This window comes from Amblyomma mixtum, chromosome 1 (assembly GCF_055824585.1).
Source record: "Amblyomma mixtum isolate Tamu chromosome 1, ASM5582458v1, whole genome shotgun sequence".
Taxonomy (NCBI): Eukaryota; Metazoa; Arthropoda; class Arachnida; order Ixodida; family Ixodidae; genus Amblyomma; species Amblyomma mixtum.
This window is the reverse complement of record NC_143012.1, coordinates 145,918,970-145,938,075: the sequence shown is the minus strand read 5'-3', so window position 1 is coordinate 145,938,075 and position 19,106 is coordinate 145,918,970. Positions and strand designations below refer to the sequence as shown.

The window sequence follows — 19,106 nt, the reverse complement described above, 5'->3', positions numbered from 1 at the left end:
CCACGCTCCCAATTTGTGTAGTGTCCCCTATGTTTCCAACTTCGGTGTTTTAATTTTTGCTCCTATGTCTTACAGTTTTGACTGTATCTACGATGTTCTGTAATGCCCACTCCCGCGATAGCCCCAGTAGGGGCTGCAGTATGTACAAATAAAATAAATTACCATTTCAAACGGGTGGGGTGCGCGTTTATTTCGAACACTCTCGCCCACATGTCGAGGTATGAGCGACTAACGACGAATTTAACGGCGGCCATCTTGGACAAGGCTTTCAACCACCAGGGCGGCTCCACTTGTCCGTGGAAGCGAAAAAGCGCTCCTCCGAGAGGGTCTGGTCCTCCTCTCTGCGTTACCTTGACCTCCTCTCTCTCGCATTGTGGCAGAAGGAGGCGGTTAGTCACGGAGGGGGGATAAACGCCCCGACAATGACGACCGCGCTCGAACGTGTTTGGCACACTCGTACCGGAGGGCGTAATCAGAGGAAGGTGATCCTCGTTGCGATTGGCCAACCGAGAACAGACGTCACTGCTCTACTCTACGTCACTCTGTGGGGACTTTTGGGGAACACTGCGCTTCAAACGACAGGGAAAATCTCAACTCTTCGTGAAAATCCTTGCTCAATATCCCGAGGTATCCCAAGGTGCATTTCTTGCTCGCTTGTTTATTTTTTTGCCTTGAGCATGGAGACGGATGCGTGCGATGGCGTTGCTTCAGCGGTTTGCGACAAGGCGTTCTTCAATACTAGTAATTTAAAAACACCCATCAAGGATATTCATGGGGAAGGACGCAGTTGTTGCTGCGACGCGTCTTTTCTTTTTCTCTTTCCTCTGATCTCTTCTCTATCTGTACGCGGCAGCGGTGGTGGCTCGGCTCCAGCCAGTAGGCAGGCCCATGCAATTTCCTTTTCATCCTTCTCCCAGTCGCAACAATAACAACATGTAGTAAGGCACGGCCGTTCTTGTGCGACTTACGTCCGAAGCATTTTGTCGCCCTTCGTGACCTGCGACGGCACCACAACTTCGAGGAAGAGGTGGAGAATCTAGTCTTCGACTCGAATAAAGGTAAGAAACGAAGTCTATACTACTGCGTGCACGCACGCAGTGATCAAAGCAATAAAGGGCCAAAGCGGGATGCAGTCGCGCGCTTAGATTACCGATTGAAAAGTTGCAGTTTATTGACTTTTAGAGCGCGCGCATTTTAAGTTTGTAAACACAAAGCGCGTTCTTTTTTTTTTATTTACGGGCTTACACACACCTGGGGAAACTTGCACGTGGTTTTGTGCACAAAAACTTAGCGATGTCATGCTCGTTTTTTAAAGGAACCATGAAGATTTCAATGGGCTTAGTCTAGTGCAGCAGATCTGCAGAGGTAGCCTTTGCGGGCATTCGAGTGAAATGTGAAACGTAACGTACTATAACCTTTGAAAGCCATGACTTGTCATAGTCATTTTGCACTTATTTGTAATGTAAGGTGTATAGTTTGTACAAAGTTTAGGTAGTCATAGTTTTGACTCCTAATCATTCTGAAGTGTAGCATGACTCAGCACTTTACTAGTAACATAAGGTGTGCAGAGTTTGTACAAAGTTGCGTAGTCATGCATTGCACTCATGACTCGTCATTCTGCTACATAGCATGACTGTGCACTTTAATGCTTTGGCATTCTCTCTGGTAAGCAGTCTTATGTGTGTCTGCAGAATTTTTTTTTGGTGTCCTAGCTCCTCCATAAGCAAAGTGACAAGCAGTGCACTCTCTTTCATATTTAAAGTGGCCACTGCAGGAAAAAAACTGGTCCTTGCAGCAGACTCGCTGCTACAGGCCTTGCTTATGCTTTGTTGCAGGTACCTGCAATGTCTCGACAGGACACACAACATTGCCGCGGCATGCACTGGCTTAGCAGCGCTGAAGCCATGGCAATCGCAACACGCTGAAGTGTGTAGGAAGAATGTCCAGTATTGTTCTGCCTATAGAAGTCAACAGCGCTGACCTGAATTTGTGGTCAAAGGACAGGGCCATGTAAAAGGTTGCTGTGCAGGAATGAGTTTTCGCAGGTTGTAGTAAAATTGAAATACTTCCATGTAACAGTCCGTGTAATAACAACCTGAACTTAATAATTTTCGCCAAAAATTGTTTCCCATGCGCTATAGCAGGAAAAAAAACAGTAAGCGAATGACTGATAAATTTTTAACAATAAAAAAGCTGGGAAATGCAGTTCTGCACTGCAGGCAAACGGCTAAAAATTTGAAGCTAAATCTGTGTTGTCATGCGCACTTGGCAGAGGCAGAGCGCCAGTAGTAGTGCGAGAGTACTGCATATGTGCCCACTCCATAGCACATGCATTTTTCATTAGTGTATGTAAAAAGTACAAACTTTAATTTGGCCTTGCTTTTCAAAAAATGAAAGTAGTGTGATACACAAAAAATTGACAGAGAAGTTGCAAAAGCAGAATTTCATGAACATTGCCTTGTCTTGTTACTTTACTGTTGGCTTTCTAAGGATGCCTTATGCCGTTATCCATGTGCTATGATTGTGTACACGTTTTTATCAAAATGGAGCCCACCTTTGTTCACGCCTCAATTTTTAAAAATTTCTTTTTAGTCATGAGTGGTCAGGGACTTAACATCATATGTTGGCATCGTGTCATAACTATGTTACAATGCTGCTGTGAGGCTGTGGTTGCTATGTCGCCGTTGCTATGCTCTTGGCACAAACCCACATACATCGCAGGATCTTGCTCGGGGTTTACCGTTCGGAATTGTGCTTTCACACTAATAATTAACTAATACTATGTGGAGTGCTTAGTTATGTTTACAATCTTTCCGTTTCAGGATTTTGCACCTGGAAAGACGGAGAAGAAAGCAAAACTTGCTACCATTTTATAGCTTCTACAGGAAAGAAGGAATGTGCACCAAGGGTTTTTAAACGCTACCGGCACTTACACCGTTTCGGCTCGTACGAAGAGCTTCCTATATAACAGCGCCAAAGGCAGGAAAAGGAGCAAGGAAGCTGCAAAATCGGCGAACACTGCTTTGCTACTCTAGCATGAAGAAAGAGGGCAAGGTATATTTAGTGTTTCAAAAGAAACACTACGGACACTTCAATGAGGCCTGCCACCAAAGGCTGTCCCAGGATGATGCCAGAGTACTTGCAGGTTAGCCACTCCTCTTGTACAAAGCATTTGTGCATGCTGTGTTGACTGTACCGGAATGTGAAAACGTTTAGAAGCTACACTCCAGCAACCTTTCATAAATGGGAGACGAAAGTGCAATAGAAATGTATTTTAGGGGAAGATATTACTCATTAACTCGAGTGATCATTTCAATGATTTTTATTCTCCTGTGATGCATCTGTGGCACAAAAGAGGTGGGACAACACGAAAATGCCTATTGTAAAGTGGGAGAAGGCATGTCCCACAAAACGAGGGGGCGGAAGAATTTGTAGTAGGGCACAGCTTAAGAACCCAGCGGCCCAATGCCCCTCAAAGGAAGCCTGCCATCCAATGGCGTCGACCGATTCTCATGATGTCCTGGTTAATCCTAGGGGGTAGCATTGCAGGAGGGTGGCAGGTGAAAGGGGATTAGTTATGGCTTTAATTGGATTAACTGATGAAAATCAGCTGACGCCATTGACTGGGGGGTCTTCTTTAAGGGGCATCTGCCACTTCGTTCTCGAGTTGTATCTGACTGTAGTGCAATTCACTTGAGCCTACTTGGTCGCATCGAAGGGTGAAAAACAATTGATCCACGGCACATTGCATGCACAGCACAGTCTGTACGAACTTCATGCCGTTTAGTTTAGAGATGCTTTGTGGAAGGGGTCCAGTCTTTCGAACTGAACATAATTAGGAATGCCATCTAGCACTGAACTACTCCAATGTCTGTTCTTTTGTTTTTCTGCTGGTTTCATTGACTATCCTAGGTCTGTCGCTCAATCGGCTGACGTTGAACTTCATCCGTAAGAAGTCGGCTTGAGCTCCATGAAACGTGTCTTGAATGACTGACAGTTGCACTCGATGCTAGCCTCTTTTTTTGGCTGCCTGTCAAAAGTGTAGGCATTTTGTTGCTGATCAAACCAACGCCACCAGTCTAATGGTTGTATAAGAGCCATGTTTTTTCTCATAAGAGAGATCATCTGCAGTGGACTTTCATTAATTAGAATTATTTGGCTGTTTTGGCACTTCATCAGTAATGCTCGCAGGAACGGCTGTGGTTTGAGTGTTCAGCTACTAAGCTGGAGTACCCGGGTTAGAACCCGGCTGCGGCAGCTGAGTTTCGATGGAGGCAAGATGTGCCCACGTGCTGCGCAGTGTCAGTGCCCAAAGATCCCCAGGCGGTCGAAATTGTTATGGAGCCCTCCACTACAGCACCTCTTTCTCTCTTGCTTCTTTCACTCCTTCTTTCCTTCGTGGCATCGTTGAGGCAGTTACTGCACCATTTCCTTTCCTCAAAAACCACTAATATAAAACACAAGCCTGCACAAGAGTTGAAATCGCAAAAAAAACGAACAAGCAGCATTTATATTTCAGTTTATGTATGACTGGCATGCCCTCCAATTGTCTCTGACTTAGCAGCAGTCATTCAGGTGTTGAAACTGAAACAGCATGAGAAAAATATTCCCTTAAAAATTATTCACTTGGCATAAGTGAATTCTACATTGTGACTCGTGCACACTATTGTCTTGTGCACAAGTCCAAAGAAACGAAGATCGCGTTCAAAAATTTGGTGTCTCTACTCCTTTAAAGGTTGCTGTCAGGCGAATCGGTGCATTTTTTGAATATGCGGAATGAAATGGGACAGGATGTGAAGCACATGTCCTTATTCTTTTCTTGTCCACATTTTCAGTGCTGTTATATTCTGCATTTATAACACGCTGTATATAACTTCCCTGTTTTGCATTGCAGTATGCAAGTTGTGGGGATTCATGTTGCCCCTCGCCCGCCGGATGCACCCTTCTCTCTCTCGTGGCCTACCACGGCTCTTCCTCTGGCGGCCCCCGACATGGAGCGGAGGGGAGGCGCCCGCGACTACGCGTCGTCACGTGGGCAGCCCTCCTTACCCAGCCCTCTCGGTTTCGGCGGCCGCGCGGGCCGCGCGCACGGGACAGTCTGATGGAGAGTTGACAGCGAGCCTTGAGAGAGAGCGGACGCGAGACCAGCGGCGGCCCAGGTGACCTGAACTGCTCTGTGCCTGTATCCTGTGCCTGTGTCCTGTGCCTGTTGCCTGCCGCTGCTGCCTGCGCGCGACCGAGGAAATACATTGGGAGATCCCAATTAAAGGTTTTGCCTGCGGGCTTATTCCTCGGTGGTGTTGTTCTTCGCGGCCGCAGGTGTGGTCGAGCTAGCGGAGTGGCGTTGGCCCTGAGTTCAGGGTCCGAACCGTGCCAGTAACCCCACATTTTGGCGCCCAACGTGGGGCCCCTCTGGAGTTCCAGGTGGGGTGCTAGCTCACGAAGAACAGCATGACCAGCCCGCGCTACGGGCTGCCGGACCTAATGATGTTGGCTGATGTATGCGGCGAAGCACGGGAGATCTCGAGCATCGTTTCCGTGGCCACATCTAAACAGACCGCGGATGCGGTAACGCAAGGTCCGTCGGGCGCTATGCATGAAGCCGCAGGCGCGGCTGGCGTCCGAAATATTTCGCCAGGAGTTCCTGGTGAATACTCCGAGCTGGAGCAGCCAGATGGCTGTGGCTACAGGAGTTCCGTTCTGCTGAACGTGTCCCCAGGCGCTCCCGCAGATGCGGGTCGCGCAACTGGTTACGCGCCGGGAGATCCCGGCCAGCAAGGAAAGCCAAAGTCAGGTGTCAGTGGCTTCCAAACGCTCCGCTACGTCTCAGGCGCGTCCGCAGATGCGGTTCGCAAACCGAGTTTCCACCCAGGAGATCCTGGACTGCTCGTAGAGCCATTGCCAGTTGGCGTCGGCTACTCGCTCCTTCCAACTCCTACGCACGCATTCAGACCAGGTGGTCTAACTGCGTCGACGCCCGCAGATGCGGGCAGCGCTCCCCGCCAGATGGCAGAGGGTGACGCAGCGCACCTTGCTCCGGGAGGTCCCGAGCACCACTACAAGCCACCGCCAGTTGGCGAAGGCAACCCTTTTCCCGCCTCAGACAAAAGCTGGCCAGTTGGCCCCGCTCTAACTACGCCCGCAAATGTGGGACGCGCACCCAGCCAGGTGGCTGAAGAGCGCGCAGTGTGTCCGGCGGAAGGAGAGAACATCGCAAACGTCCTCGCAAACGCTTTGCAGCAGATGTTGCAATTAGCGCGCTCGCCCGGCCCTCGGATCGGAGTGCCGATACCGAATTACAGTGGCTACAGCGACAAGCAAAGTGCGAATGACTTTCTGCTGGCCCTGCGCCGGTACGAGCTAGCGAGTGACCTGAGCGAGAGCGAGATTCTGAGACGAGTTCTCCCCGTCGCACTCGTTGATCAAGCCGCCCGGTGGTACCAGTTGGTTGGCCACACAGCAGGCAACATGGCTGATTTTCGACCTTGTTCAGGGAGGAGTTCCTTCCACACGATTACAAGCTGCGTATGCGACGAGAGCTTGAACTGCGGACACAGGCCCCGGACGAATCGCTTGTCGAGTTCGTACGAGCGATGCAAGAGCTGTATGAATATGCAGACCCAGGAGCTCCGAGTTCGGAGCGAGTGGAACGTGTCATCCGGCAGAGCCATCCGACATTTTCCCTCTACTTGAGGGGCTGCAGATGCAGCGATTTGAACGAGCTTGCCATTGAAGCGCGCCGAGTCCAGGCTCAAATTTCAGCGGCCCGTAAATACCGGCCCCCACCGCCGGCTGAGGAGTGCCTCGAGCCAAGGTGTGCCTGGAGCGGCGTTGCAGCGTTAAGGGGTGAGATCACTCCCACGGCAGGTGCGTTCACGAACGAGCGGATGCCGTTCGAAATATCGGATCGTGCTCTGGATCCCTACAGGTACGGGCTGCGGAGTGCTGATACACAACCCCCGCAGATCTGCGGGGTACCGCGACAAAAGCCCACACCTGCTCAGAAAGCACCCACGGAGATCCGTGTACGGCTGGATGGCCGAGGTGCCACTGAGACCCCCCGAGCTTCGCAGCGAGAAGCATGGAGATCTGTGCGCTGCTTTAATTGTGGCCAGAGTGGTCACATAGCCAGAAACTGCCCCTCGAGATCGGGAAACGAGGCAGGCCGCCGGTAGCAGCACCGGCGGAGGCTACCAACGCTCGGGAGCCCATCCCCGTCACGTCCGCGTTCAAAGTTGGAGAACCAACTAACACGCCTGCGCCTTTCATGGACCTCGCAGTTGCGGGGAGAACCTTTAAGGCGTTGCTGGACACGGGGGCAAGCATCTCGCTAATAGGAGACGAGGTCGTTTCCCAGCTCCGGCGGAGATCCGTTCGGTTGCGACAGCGAAGGACGCCACTCCAGCTAGCTAGCGGAGAGGTGCGGTCCTGTGGTGACGTTCGCCTCGCAGTGCGCTGGGATCAGCGTGTGCGCAGAATGCGTTTCGTTCACCTGCCTGGTCTCACAGTGCCAGTTATTCTAGGCCGAGAGTTCTTGGCGAAAACTGGACTGGTTGTAGACATCGCCCGTGGCGGTTATCGGGAGAACCCGTGCGCCCCACTGAGGCCCTTTGTCGACCCGCCGACTGCAACGAGATCGTTGTCAGAACGCACGGCCGACACGCCCGCGGAGGAGCGAAATACCTCCCACGAGCAAAGCCCGCACCGCCAAATGCCGGGATCGGCAGCAGCGGCCCGCTCCAATGCGCCCTCTCCGAGGTCGGAGAAGGGAAAGCAGGCTGTACCGACAGATGTCGGCGAGCTAAGAGACAGCGGGTTTCCCCGTCCAATGCCGAGAGCGGCAGCGGCGGCCTGTCAGCACCGTTTTCCTCCGAGATCGGGGGAGAAAATGCACAACTTACTGGCGGATGCCGGTGCGCTGACACAGCTCGAACGTGACCGCCTCTTTTCGTTGTTGGATGACTTTGACGAGATATTCACGGACCAGCCGGGATGCACTAGTTTGGTGCAGCACCGCATAGATACGAGTGACGCGCTGCCCTGGAAATGTAACCCAAGGCCCGTCAGTGCTGCCAGACGGCAAGCTATCGACGAGGCGCTCCAGGAGTTGCTCGATGCTGGTCTCATATGCCGCTCTTCCAGTCCCTGGGGGTTTGGTTCTTGTGCCGAAGAAAGATCGCACGTGGCGCTTGTGCGTTGACTATCGGCGGCTGAATGCGGTCACAAAGAAAGATGCGTACCCCTTCCCGAGAATAGACGAGATCGTCTCAAATCTCGGCGGCGCTAAGTTCTTCTCGATTCTTGACGCAAGCAAGGGGTACCTGCAGGTCGAAATGCGACCGGGCGATGAGTGCAAAACGGCCTTCACGTGTCACAGAGGTCTGTTTCACTTCACGAGAATGCCTTTCGGTTTGTCCGGAGCTCCGAGCACATTCCAAAGGCTGATGGACCGTGTACTCGGAGACGCCAGATGGCATCACGCTCTCGCATACCTGGACGATGTGATCGTCTACTCTCAAACTTTCGAGGAGCACCTCGATCACCTGAGAGATGTCCTGGGAAATCTCAGGGCGGCTGGCATCACGCTCAATACCGCAAAGGTGCAAATCTGCCAGGCTCAGGTGAGCTTGCTTGGATATCGAGTAAAACGGGGACAGGTGTCTCCTGATCCAGAGAAGCTTCGGGGGATCCTGGAGTTTCCTGCGCCTAAAGATGTGAGCGGTGTTCGCCGTTATCTTGGCATGGTGGGATACTATCGCCATTTCATTCCTAACTGTGTGCGACTGCAAGCGCCCTTGGCAAGATTGCTAAGAAAGTCTTCTCCGTGGATATGGGGAGACGAGCAGGAAAAGAGCTTTCATCAGCTCTCGCACGCTATCGCTGAGACGGCGGCTTTGAAGCTGCCCGACCTGAACCGCCCATTTGTTATCCAGACAGATGCCTGTGATATCGGGGTGGGAGCAGTACTCCTTCAGATGGAGGGGCATGAACTCCTACCTGTGGCATTTGCGAGCCGCGCCCTGACGCCGGCAGAACGCAATTACTCAGCGACAGAAAAGGAAAGCCTGGCCATCATCTACGCACTTCGAAGGTTCGAGATGTACGTAGAGGGAACAAAGTTCACGGTCGAGACCGACCATATGGCCTTAACCTGGCTGAAACGCCTGCGTGAGCCCAGCGGGAGGCTTGCGCGATGGGCCCTGACACTGCAACGCTTCGAGTTCGAAGTGCGTTACCGCAAAGGCACTGCAAATGTAGTCGCCGATGCGCTGTCACGGGCGCCGGTCACTGACACCCAACCGGCCGGCCAGGACGAGGAGGAGGCAGAGTGGCAGCTGTCTCCCCCTCTGCGGAAGGAGCTCGTTGCGGGGAGTGCCCCGTTTTCGAAGCCCCGAGAGCACGTGCACCTCGTTGGAGCGGGGATCCCTCTCGAGGTTGCGTTCAGCAGAGAAGAGCTTGTCAAGGCTCAGCAGGAAGACTCATTCTGTCAGGAGTTGATCAATAGTCTTAGTGAAGAGACAGACACCCCGACGAGTCAGGCCAAATTGCGCTGTGAAGCCACTGGTAGTGTGGTTGGCGCTAACTCTAGTGTCGCTGGTATTGCGGCGAGTGAGTTGGAGAACTTCCTGCTGGACCGTGATGGAGCTTTGCTAAAATACGTGCCAGGCAAAGAGGCCTCGGATGAGAGTTTCAAAGCCGTTATTCCGCGCAAACTGCGGCGCGCCGCTATGCGGCACTATCACGACGCAGACGGTCACGGGAGCGCTCCAAAGACATGGCAGAAGCTTTGTCGGTTTGCTACCTGGCCGGGAATGAAGGCTGACGTATGTAGATATGTACGAACATGCCACGTATGCCAAGAGAGAAAGCCTAGAGGTGGAAAGGCACCCGGCTTACTCCAACCCGTCATAAGCACCAAACCCTGGGAGATCCTGGCGTGCGATTTGATGGGGCCGCTGCCGCGCAGCAAACGAGGGTACAAATACGTGCTGGTAGTCACGTGTCACTTCAGTGGGATCGCTGAATTGTACCCGCTGCGAAAAGCGACTGCCCGGGAGATCCTGGCAAAGCTGTGTGAAGTGTTTTGCCGCTACGGCTTCCCAAAGCGGCTGATCACTGACAATGCCACGTATTTCACATCGAAAGTTTTCCGTGATACGTGTGCAGCAATGGGTGTCCGGCAGCAGAAAACCACGTGCTACCATCCCCAGTCCAATGTGAGCGAGCGCCGAAATCGAGATATCAAGCCGCTCCTGGGCGCATATGCGAGATCGCACAATGATTGGGACGAGCACTTGGACGCCATCTCCTTCGCTCTGCACACGAGCACAAATCGCTCGACCGGCTTCACGCCGGCTTTTCTCATGTTTGGCAGAGAGCTGAACACGCCTATGGACACAATTCTCATGGAAGGGTCGGAGAGTGTCCGCGAAGTCACGGCAGATGTTGACGACTACGCAAGGCGATTGCGCGAGCGTTTGGCAAATGCCATTAAGGAGGCGAACCGCAGCCGCGCGAAGGCCAGGGCAAGTCAAAAGGCCACTTATGATCGCGCACACAGAGACGTGGACTTTCAGATGGGAGACCTCGTTCTCAAGCGCAATCACGCACTCAGCGATGCAACCGCAGGTTTCGCGGCCAGTCTAGCGCCCAAATGGGTGGGACCCTTCCTGATCGCTGAGAAGCTGTCGCGGCTCAACTACCGGCTGAAAGACCCGAGATCGGGCCGAATCAGCGGACCCATTCACGTGGGAGAGCTGAAACAGTACTTCCAGAGGGAGGTTGCTGTGGAAGCAGAAACGCCACCCGCGCCGGATTGTGCAGAGGCGAGCGAAGCCCAGAGAGATCCCTACAGGCATCGCTATAATACCCGAAGCCAGCGAGCTCGCTGGGGCAACGGGAGAATGCCGAAAGCGTGAGATCACGCACACGGCGGCGTCGGTTGCCAAAACAGCTCGAGATCGAGCAAACGGCGAAGGAACGCCAGACGCGCAAGATCGCGCACGGTGGACCTCATGCAAGGAGATCCTTGCCCCCGACGTCACAATATCCGAACTGGGCGAGATCGCCGAATGTGACCCATGCCGACCACGGCAAAGCCTGGTGCGAGAGGTCTCGTGCCCACCCTGCCTGTGTGGATACACAAGCCGGTGTAGTTCCTGTGCCCGGAACACTGCAAGACGCCCGCTCGGAGGAGCTGAGCCCCCTCCGGCTGCCCTGATTTACGGCCCTGGCTTCAGCGACGGCACGTAGAGCGGCGCGCGGCTGGGGTCGAGCCGCCGAACTTCGCCCCCACACCATCGCACGGGGCCTCGGCGGCGGTTCCGGAACAGCGCGGGGCGAGCTGACGATGGGCGGCCTGAATGCGGAGCAGGCCGGCTTTCGCGGGCGCCATCCTGGTCTGGCCCGCGCCCCAGGCGCAGAGCTACCATCCCGGGGCCCAGTCTCCGGAAAGGCGGCATGGACCTGCTGATCCGCCGAGTTCGCTTCAGCGGGTGGAGGTCACTATTGAGAGAGGGAGGGTGTGGGGATCCACGTTGTCCCTCGCCCGCCGGATGCACCCTTCTCTCTCTCGTGGCCTGCCGCGGCTCTTCCTCTGGAGGCGCGGCGGCGGAGGGAGCGGAGGGGAGGCGCCCGCGACTACGCGTCGTCACGTGGGCAGCCCTCCTTACCCACCCCTCTCTCGGTTTCGGCGGCCGCGCGGGCCGCGCGCACGGGACAGCCTGATGGAGAGTTGACAGCGAGCCTTGAGAGAGAGCGGACGCGAGACCAGCGGCGGCCCAGGTGACCTGAACTGCTCTGTGCCTGTATCCTGTGCCTTTGCCCTGTGCCTGTTGCCTGCCGCTGCTGCCTGCGCGCGACCGAGGAAATACATTGGGAGATCCCAATTAAAGGTTTTGCCTGCGGGCTAATTCCTCGGTGGGGTATGTTCTTCGCGGCCGCAGGTGTGGTCGAGCTAGCGGAGTGGCGTTGGCCCTGAGTTCAGGGTCCGAACCGTGCCAGTAACCCCACAAAGTTTAAACTCATAAAAATAAAGTCTATCTGGCTTTGAAACAACCATTTTGTCGTGTGCTTTGCAGTGCCACAAAAGTTAAATGAAAGTAAGATGAACTGTGTGTCACCTGTGAAAAGGAACAAAGTGGAAGATGAAGGAATCTGACCAGAAGTATTTGTCACTTTATTACATGGCTGTAGGCAGATGAACCAGAGATGTTAACAGTTTTTTTCTGTACAATTTTCAGGCCGGTTAGCAGAAGGAGTGCCAGAAAAAACCATTGTGCACAACATCCGAGCAGGTACAAGTGGATCAAGCCCACGGATGCAACTTGTGACCACTAAGGACCTCCGTAACATTGCAGATAAGTTTAGGATTGGCAAAACAGAGCAGAGAGATCCAGACGATTTTAAGAGTGTTGAATTATGGGTCGAAGAAATGAGGGCAGAAAATGAGTCGCCATTGTTGTATTACAGGAAGAAGGGTGACCCCAACAGTCAAGATAGTGACTTTGAGTTAGCATTAATGACGTTCCCACAACGAGAGCTCCTTTATGAATTGGGGGCAGCGAAACTGTGCATTGACTCCACCCATGGCATAAATAAGTACTGATTCCAACTGACAACCCTGCTCACAATTTCTCAAGATGGCTTTGGTATCCAGTGTGCCTACTTGATTTCAAAAAGGGTGAACACGGGCACTGTGTCGAGGTTTTTCGAGGCCATCAAAGAAAAAACACAGTACCATGTCAGGCATTTATGTCTGATGATGCCCCTGTTTATGGCAGTGCATGGGAGCAGGTGATGGGTCCCTTGAGGAGTCGACTGCTTTGCAGCTGGCAGGTGCTACACAACTGGAGCACGCACCTGAATACAGTCACAAACAAGGACTGCAGGAGTACAACAAGGGACATGCTGCGCACTCTGATGAAGTGGACAGATGAGACTGAGTCTCAACAGTTGCTCCCTGCACTTCTTGGTATCCACTCCAAAGAGCATCGGCTTAATTGCCTTTGACTTTGTCAGATATTTTGAGAAAACATACGCAAAGAGGGCATGTCAGTGGGCCTACTGCTATCGATAGTACATTGGATTAACAACAAATAATCACTTGGAGTCAATGCACAAGGCACTGAAGTACTCTCACTTTGGTGGCAAGGTAAATGGGTGATTGGATACATTAATCAAAGTACTCGTCAGTTTCACACCCAAAAAACTTTACAACAGGTGTCAAAGGAGGAGCAGACCACCGCAAATCTGCCCTGTTTAGGAAGCATAAAGTGGGGATTGAGCTTTCTAAGTCCAGTACTGAGAGAGTTGGAGATGGCCAGTGGCGTGTAAAGTCACAAAGTTTGGTGAACTTCAAGCACACAGTGGAAAGAACTAGCAAATCGTGCAGTGGCTGCAAGCTTCATTGTGAGCAGTGCGAGGCTTGCCACAACATGTACACATGTACGTGTTGACCATGCAACGCATGTGCACATGAGCAAGCACATGCATGCTGTTGCTATAATGGAGCTACACTCGTGCCAGATGCACAGCAGCCAGAAAGTAGCATCTGACTGTGCTGGCGTTTGTAGGCCCTGCCAGCTGAAGATGGCAGATTTCAGGTGAGGGATTAGGATTGTGTTATGAGCTAGTTGGCGGGCTATTCTGACAAAGTGCTTTAGCATAGCAAGCTCAAGACACAGCAGCGAAGAGGAGTGCCATTTGCTAATTTTCTTGAAGCCCACATGGTCATGAGAAAGGTGCGCCATCATATCCCATATCAAGCAGCACCATTGACGGTACACTACAGGCCTCTGGCATTTCTTTTCTAGTCATTCCTTTTTCCTGAAACTTTCCTCCTAGGAATGGAGAACTCATCCCGCCACGGCGCCTCAGTGGCTCTGGCATTCTTAGACTGCTTACCCGAAGGCTGTGGGTTTGATCCGGCCATGGCGGCCACATTTCAGTGGAGGCAAAATACAAAGATGGCCATGTGCTGTGCAAAGTCAGCGTGCATTAAAGGGCCCCAGGTGGTGTAAATTAATCCATAGACCTCCATTATGGTGTCCCTCATTGCCCATGTGTCGCTCCCGAATGTTAAACCCGACAATTAAGAAATTGAGATATTTCAGGCCCCTCATTTCCTACTCAGAATCTGCTTGTGTGAGTACGCCCTCTCTGGCACTGCTCAACAGAGAACTTCTGACAATTGGCAAAAATTTTTATCTGGGGGAATTAGTGCACTCATTTTCTTGTTCATACCTGCCTTGCATTCACTATAATTTTATTTCTTCGTCATCCCTGCTTGATTTCATTTTGTCTGCATGTGATGCACTCATAGAGGCATGCGCTCTTCAATAAAATTAGTATGAAGTGTCGCTCCATGCTGCATTCCTCTTTGTTGCGTCGTGCTGTCACAGTGCACCGCCCTTTTAGGACATCTTGAGAAAAACAGCGCTTGCAGACAAAGGACCAGAACAAGAAGGGCACAAAAAAAAAACAGCGCAGTTGTGTGTCCTTCTCGTTCTGGTCCTTTGTCTGCAAGCACTGTTTTTCTCAAGATGTACCCCAGCCAACTCGCCCAGCAACACACCTTGCCTTTTAGGACAGTTGACAATATGTGGTTCTACAGTTCTGCAATGCATATGAGAAAAAGTATTCTTGACAAAAGGCTAAGCCGTAGCTGTCATCTTGCACACTGAAAGCTGCAGCGCAAAACTACTATTCATCTTATTTTGCAAAGAGAATACTGCTGCAACAGAAAAACAGTATTACTCATTTTTCAGAGCATTGCTGGTGCAATTTGTGACACGAACTTATATTGCCATGGTAGAAACAGCCGTGAATAGCCTTCCCTCACATGATAAAGCACTTCATAAATGAACTTGCTAGGCTCTTACACAGTGTCTCTCCACCAGCCTTCCAAGCAATGAGCCTTCTGTTGTGTGATGGGAACACTGTGCTAATTTTGTTGCCTAGAAATTCTAAAATGCCCCTATTTGTCGAGAAGGCAGCTTAGATGAAACATATAGTGCCCAGTTAATGTCATTTCCTTTTTACTCATTAATGAAGAATGCTTCAAAACCCAACTGCAACGAAATTATAATTTGGCTAGAATGCCTGTTAATGTGCTGGGTGTGTCATAAAACTAATTGCAACAAAGTTTCATACTTCTGAGATAACTGACTCTGTTGCTACAAGTGTTTAAAAAGCTGTGTAGTAGACAACGTGGCATGTCCATATAGGCAGATACGGATACCTGAGTGCCATACGGCCTCATGTCTGGCCCATTGGGAATGAACAGATTAGGGACAGTGTAGAGTGAAAGGCTAGGGGCTAAAATGTGGCTTGGCAGTCATGGGTATGGTGCTGTGGCAGAGTTGTTAGGAATTTGTTTCAATCCTGCAGATGCTGATTTCTGTTTCCATTCCAGGTTTCTGTACACCATATTTACTTAAATAATGGATGCATTTGCATAATAAATGCTTTCCCTACATCAATCATCAAAATCTGGGGAAAGTTCAACTGACCACACCATGTTTTACACCATGTAATAAATGCACCAAACTTACCATTCTAATTTTTTCCCACAATAAACTGCATCCATGATGCAAGTAACTGCGGTATTACAGGTTACAGAATGAAGCACTGTCAGCCGTATTATGTGGCCGCAAGACTGCCTGGCGCCATGTGAAGAGGAATGCTCCCAAGGCTCATCACATCACATTTACTCCAGTATCCAGATATGGCACCCGTTTCATCCTGCACATCACATTCACCTCGGGCTGGTGATAGCCTGCCAGCTAGATTAAGAATGTCGCAAATAAAATGTCTACCTAACTGAAAACTGCGGTTGTATATGTCGGATATTTTTATTGACTTGAGGCAGTCTACCTGGACAGGTTATGGTAATGCAAGGCAGCCCATTATGCACAGCATATGAGTGCATAGGCACCACAACTTCGCATCTTTTCTAAGGGTTCATGTTTTGCACTATTGGGTGTGACCCGACCCATCTCTCCACAATCCTCGCGTAATTAATAATAAAGTGCTCCTAATCCTTTTTTGACAGCCAAAATGTATTTTCCTAGGCATATTGGCAATCTGCAATTTGTATTTCTCCACAGATTTGGTACTTCTGAGAAGTTGGACGGTCATTTTTATAAATGATATATTTTTAATAAGCTAGCAGATACCATTCTTGATTTAAACATTTGCAGGCATATATACGCTGCCATTGTTTGCCTTGATAAATACCGTGTCCATTGTGTAATCATAGTACAAACACGTTAATTGATTCTAAAGGATGTTAATGGTGCTTAATTACGCCGTACAAGCCCAGCTGTGGCTTTGGAAAGCTGCCCTTCCTTGGACTCTGACATTAAATACAACTTGTACGTGGGAAAGACTAATCTTACTGTGAGTGTAACGACAAAATTAAACAAATTCCATTAGACGCTGGTATGATCCCGGCTGCGGCAGTTGTATTCCGATGGTGACACACTACAGGCCCAGATGCTGTGCGATGTGGGAGCACGTTAAGGGCCACTGTTGGTCGAAATTACTGGATCCCTCCACTGTGGCGCCTCTCATAGCCTGAGTCGCTTTGGGACGTTAAACCCCATAAGCCAAAGTTAGCACTATGTTCCTGCCGGACCGAGCAGCCGCTGACAGGGTAAGACTGTACGAATGGGTACCATCAATCACTACGTGACACCCCCACTCCACTCACCCGATGAAATCCCATCCATCAGTGACACATCCACTCTCTCCACCCTTCGACTCAGATTTGCAACCGCTTGCCAACCGCCTCTTCCCGCCCTCTCTTCTTCCCTCTTCTCTACAATTTCGTGAAGGTGGATTTCACTCCCTCCACTCTGTCACCTGAGGCTTCAGACCGACGGATTATTCCAACATGGGGGGTTCTGATGCTGATGCACTAAAATGATATTTTTGAAAGGCAGCTACAGTTTGTTACATGTTAAGGAGAAGGGTACTCGCTGCACCATGCAAAATGCGAGATCATTCCCTGGTGTGCACACACTGCATCACAAGAGAAGTACATTTGGCACCTAAATTTAAATGTGCAGTATAGCGAGCAGTTAGCACCAGGTGCTGTACACAGACACGAGCACAAAATGAGCACGCTTATTACCAGGCCCTCTCTGTGCACCCTCCCTATACATAGTACGAAGACTGCTTTTGAAGCTAAGGTTGGTCACATTACAAAGAAATAAAGACAGCACGAACACGAGAACCGGACACGCAGCACTGACAGAAATCTCGATAGTCGGTGCTGTGTGTCTGGTTCCCGTGTCGTCCCTTTCTGTTCGGCGACCAACCTTAACTAGAACAAACAACTTGCCCGAACCCTTGCTTTTGAAGCATTGCACATTGCATACAGTAAGTAGCACACAGTACAATGCACAGACTGAGCCATGTGTGTTATTGTATCAGCAGTAAACCACGTGCAAAAAAAAAAATCTACAGCCAATAACTACAGTCGGTAAAGCGAAATTTGAGCGCAGCTCTTCACATATTTTAGTTTTGCAGTATGCTGAAGTAAAGAATTCCAGAGGGCCACCTGCCCCGGCGAGAGGCAGTGATAGGTGACATTTCGCCCTGAGCACTTGGCTATCACATACTTTGTACACAAGTTCTGTCCCGCCTCATACGAACACCAAAACACTGTCTTGAATATCTTTTTCAATGAAGGCAAATACACTGGCTTACACAAACATCGAAATTACTTGCTATTACATCTTAATAAAGTGTTCAGTGTCACACTGTCACGGTGCTATATATCAATTTATGCATGCCAGCACATCATCTCTGGCTGACAAAGATCTGACAAATCTTGCTTTTTGACAGTATGTGGGCACAGAGTCATTGATTGCACAGACCAAATATGACTATACCAGCAGAACGAGAACTCGGAGGATTACCTTAGAACTCGTGTGCCTTTGAAAACATGCAGTGAACATGGAAACAATTTTATTTTTAAGGTGCGCCGCCCAGCGTATGCACATGCGTTCAGTGCACTCTTTCTGCGCCATGAAGGACGACTCGGTCTCAAGAGCAGAAGTACACACTGCCAGTGCATTCCAGAACATTTAATTCAGATAGGTACTACATGAGACGTAAGCAACGTATCTATAGCGTTCGCACCGTGCAGCTTTATTGCTTCGCTCTGTCCCGAGCATTTTTCAGTCCACTGAGGTGGTTGCGAGCCACAGGTGGGTTAGTCTTGCGATTATTCTGCCGGCAATTGCTTCTCTCTGTAATCTAGCAGATCGACGCCACCTTGCACCCACAACAGTCGTCAACTGGTACTGTCGCCATTCGGTGTCCAGATCAGTGTCTTGAAGGATCGAAGGCTGGCTGGAAATGACATGCTGCAATGTTCTCCAACCCTTGCATCACGAGAAAGTCAATGCGACGACATATCACAGCCCACGCACTGCATCGTGATGATTATAACAAGAGTTATATGCACAGATATTTTCCAGAATGAGCTGGAAACACCCAGATCAGGGACGCCAGTACTGGACGGCGCGGGCTTGCGTCCTGCTCACTCACCTTTAGGGACGCATGGGAGGTAAACACGCATTCCATAGGCGGTCTACTGGTTACAAACAAAAAAGTGGCAAATTTAAAGAACTACACACGCCACAAAGACGAGACACCGACGAATACTTCACTCGCAACAGCCGCCGACCGCGATTCGAACGTTCGTAAACAACCGCCATGTTGTTTTTTTTCTTCTTTGCTAACTGACTGTAGGGGGCGCTGTAAGAGCGCTAGCATCATCATCATCGCGAGCTCCCTCAAAGAAAATTAAATACAAATAGCCGAAACCAGCAATAAACTAGAAAAAAAAGCATTAAACGTTAAAAATTGCAACATAAATAAGAAAGTCATTTATGCAGTTGACGAAAATCAACACACTCATTCAAAGGAAACGCCAATAAAATTGATTCATAAAAATAAAACAAAAATATAAATATGCATGTTTTCTTTTCCTTGGTTTTGACTAAAGCTAGGACGTGCGACTATTTTTTGGCAGTTTTCTAAATCGGGTCGCCCAGTGCGACCATAAGAAAATTAAGGCAAGAAAACTGAAA

General features: G+C 50.4%; 2 long non-coding RNA genes across 4 annotated transcripts; both read left to right on the top strand.

Moving 5' to 3' along the window:
- Positions 1-533: 533 nt before the first annotated feature.
- On the top strand, positions 534-12,632 carry LOC149367851 (uncharacterized). Of its 3 annotated transcripts, XR_016285190.1 has the most exons (4): positions 557-1,058; positions 1,836-2,045; positions 2,823-3,145; positions 12,243-12,632. It is a non-coding gene; the product is annotated as an uncharacterized LOC149367851 (long non-coding RNA). The 3 variants fall into 3 exon arrangements; XR_016285189.1 differs by having other exon boundaries at positions 534-1,058; positions 1,836-3,145; XR_016285188.1 differs by lacking the exon at positions 1,836-2,045 and having other exon boundaries at positions 580-1,058.
- A 454-nt stretch (positions 12,633-13,086) lies between these two features.
- LOC149367850 (uncharacterized) lies at positions 13,087-15,829 on the top strand. Its single transcript, XR_016285187.1, has 2 exons — positions 13,087-15,532; positions 15,615-15,829. It is a non-coding gene; the product is annotated as an uncharacterized LOC149367850 (long non-coding RNA).
- The last annotated feature ends 3,277 nt before the right edge of the window (positions 15,830-19,106 follow it).